This window comes from Pteropus vampyrus, unplaced genomic scaffold (assembly GCF_000151845.1).
Source record: "Pteropus vampyrus isolate Shadow unplaced genomic scaffold, Pvam_2.0 Scaffold65, whole genome shotgun sequence".
Taxonomy (NCBI): domain Eukaryota; kingdom Metazoa; phylum Chordata; class Mammalia; order Chiroptera; family Pteropodidae; genus Pteropus; species Pteropus vampyrus.
In genome coordinates, this window is record NW_011888846.1 from 4246839 (window position 1) to 4249896 (window position 3058).

Sequence of the window (3058 nt, forward strand, 5' to 3'; positions counted from 1 at the left end):
GCCTGGAGTTGGCTTAGCAATGATGAGACCCACACCCCACCCCTCAGGTTCCCTTAAACATCGTGTGACGCAGAGTAAAGCCACTGGCTCCTTTTTTCCTGAGATTCTGTGCTCCCCATTTTTTCCCAGAAGGAGGCGAAAATGCTAGCTCTACTTCTTGGAGTACTCAAAGATAAATGAGACAATAAGCCATGTGAGGATTAAGGAGATGGGCTCCCTGAAATGCTCCCAGCCCTTCGGAGGAGGATGCCATTATAAAATGTAGACAAGGCCTTATTTAAGAGAAAGAGTTGAATCACCAAAAATTCACAGCACAGTGGGGAAAACAAAACATTAACCAGGAAACCTCACCGCTAAGCACCCCAGTCAGCAGAAAGCGCCCACAGGCATCTGCAGATTACCTCTGGTTTGTGGGCAGGGGAGGGAGTCTGGAGCTCCTTCCCCAGGGATTCTCTTTTGTGACATGTGACGCTCTCCAGTGGCTAGCCTGTGCCTGGGGAAAGGGGATCAGAAGGAGTTGATGACGCAGCAGGGATGTTCTGTGCCCTATGGCCTTGCTCAGTAAACAACCTGTTGGGAGGCCAAGAAGGAACACCCAGGGGATGAGCTACCAGCGCCAGAGAGAAGATGCTCCCGCCTTGGGACTGGCCCGGTGCTGGCAGACAGGAGCCCTGCTCCCTCCCCGGCCCTGCCTCCTTTCCTCTTTTGTGCCCCCACTGCAGCACTCATCACTCCATTCTGGGAGACAAAGCCGGCCCCATTTTTGGGGAGGAGGCAGAAGCCAGGGTCCAGGATGCGTCTGTCTTCTCCGTGGCTGTAGCTCAGCCGTCAGACCCTGAGGAGGCAGCTGCCCGCAGGGACGACCACGGTCTGACATTCGTTTCGCTTCCCTCCAATGGCTCACTGTGTCCAGGTTCTGCACAGACCCAAATCATGCCCCCTCGGGAAGCAAAGCGTGCATTTTCCCCAGAGTAGACAGTAGCTGTGACACTGGTAAGATTTCAGGCCCATTGTGGTAGCATTGCTTGGTCATGCCCCCGATGCTGCAAAGCAACTTATTCTGACTGAGACGGAACTCTGAGTGTCCTGCCTCAAACAAATAGCGTGCGCGCGCGCGCGCGCGCACACACACACACACAGACACACACACACATAATTGTGTGAAGTCAAGAGGGAAAACACACAAACTCCAGCCTGATGTCATTAGACTGCCCCCCAGGGGATTCTGTAAAATATTTGAGCTGCTTGGTTAACAGTGGCATCGCATGTGTTCTAGAGAGCATGGTCAGGAGGGTCCCTTCAGCATGCCCATGTCTGGGCAACAACAGAGGCGAAAATACTTGATTGGCAATATACATGTAACCTTCTGATTAGTTATAATGATATGTCACTGCTGGATAAGGCCCAGATAACCCAGCTATAAGCATGGTCTGTTCTAACTGCTATCCTTTTAACAAAACATTTCTTCCTGCTCAGGGCACCCGGCTCCCAGGGCTTGGAAGAATATACACACACGCACAGTTCTTTACAGAGGGGTCTGTCTGTACGATCACGTTACAGTGCATTAGCTTGATGACTAGTTAATATTTGGCTGAAGCCTCTATACCCTGGATAAAGGTGTACCAGGCAGTGGGACTGCTTGGTGAGGAGAAAACTCCTGTGGGCTGGAATGGCAGCTCCCAAGTTCAGACTGGGACTGGGAAGGAATGCTCCAGCATGTGGGGCCTGGGCAGAGAGCTGCACATGCTTGGTTTTGTTGGCAGCCCGCTTCCTGCATACAGCTGTGAGCACAGGCGCGCGCACGCGCGCGCACGCACATACACGCACACACCACAGGCAGCATTAGACTGTGTACCCAGATGATCACAGAACCAGGGAGCGGGATGGCTGGATAATGTCAGCATGGCCCTCCTTCCAGCACAGCAATGTGCTCTCCAGTGTCTCCAGTGGGCTGCCAGGCTCAGCTCAATCAATGGACTTCTGCCACCCCCCTGGGGACACTATTTGCAACCTACAGGGTTCTCTCTTCAGAATTTCTTTCTTTTCTTGGCTGCATGTTCATGAGAGGAAGAGACAGGCCTCTACAAACATGCCACAGAGCTCTGCGAGCATGTGACTGGAGCTGTATGGTGTATCGCAGCCTCAGCTCCTTGGGGTCTTTCCCAAACATAGTGAACTGGGGACAGCTCAGCGGAGCCTCAGCTCAGCAGGCAAAAGTCTCTGTCATCTTCAGCAGTTACGTAGCCTGATTGGATTTTCTGAAGCTAATGGGAGTTGCACTAACTTTGAGGACTTAAACCAGGCAAAAGCAATATAGGTCATGCAGAGTGCCCAAACGTGCGACAGCCCAGCAACACTAGGAAGCAGAAAAGGGGCCATCTCCAGCTCAACCCCAAAGTCCACCGCTCAGCAACCCCAGACGGAAACTAAGACATGGGATCCTTCCCTCTGCCTGCAACTGCTAGGCACCAGGGCCAGGGGGTTGTAGCGGGGCCAATGATCCCCTCACCAAGAGACACACCGAAGGACAACGAATAGGGGATAGAAAAATCACCGAAACCCTGCACTGTTACCTTGAATCCTTGCAAGAGCCCTCCTGGCTGTATCAGCTGCTCCCCAAACCTCCACCGCCTGGCAGGAGATTCCTAACGGATTCCAGGTTTTTGTGCAGCATCTCCAGTGGCAGCTTTCCAAAGTTTCTACTTCATGATTTCTTGTGGCTCTTTCTCATTTGGGGAAACGGGAATGCCTCCCCTTCAGCGCGTGAGGGGGAAAGGAAGTCTCTTTTCAAATTCTCCTGCTCGGCTTTGCTGCTGCCGCCGCCGCCACCGCCAGACCACTCGCCGCTGCCTCCGGGCTGAGCAGCCCGGATCGTCCGCACCCCAAAGCGGCTTCGAAGTGGGCTTCGGCGCCAGGTCGGGGAGCACGCGGGCGGGAGACGGAAGGAAAGTGCAACGGCCAGCTAGGGATGTCCCCTGTCCCTCCACCGAAGAGAAACTCAAGATCTTGCCTTCCTTGCAACTCTATCAAGGACTCACCCGCCCCCTCTCTTTCTCTC

At 53.8% G+C, this 3058-nt stretch overlaps 1 protein-coding gene across 1 annotated transcript in view; it reads right to left on the reverse strand.

The window, feature by feature from the left end:
* BRINP2 (BMP/retinoic acid inducible neural specific 2) overlaps nucleotides 1-2894 on the reverse strand; it is a 97806-nt gene extending 94912 nt beyond the window's left edge. The window contains exon 1 of the mRNA XM_011361241.1: nucleotides 2574-2894. The gene's annotated coding sequence lies outside the window, so the exon portion shown is untranslated. The remainder of the gene's footprint in view (nucleotides 1-2573) is intronic.
* Nucleotides 2895-3058: the final 164 nt, after the last annotated feature.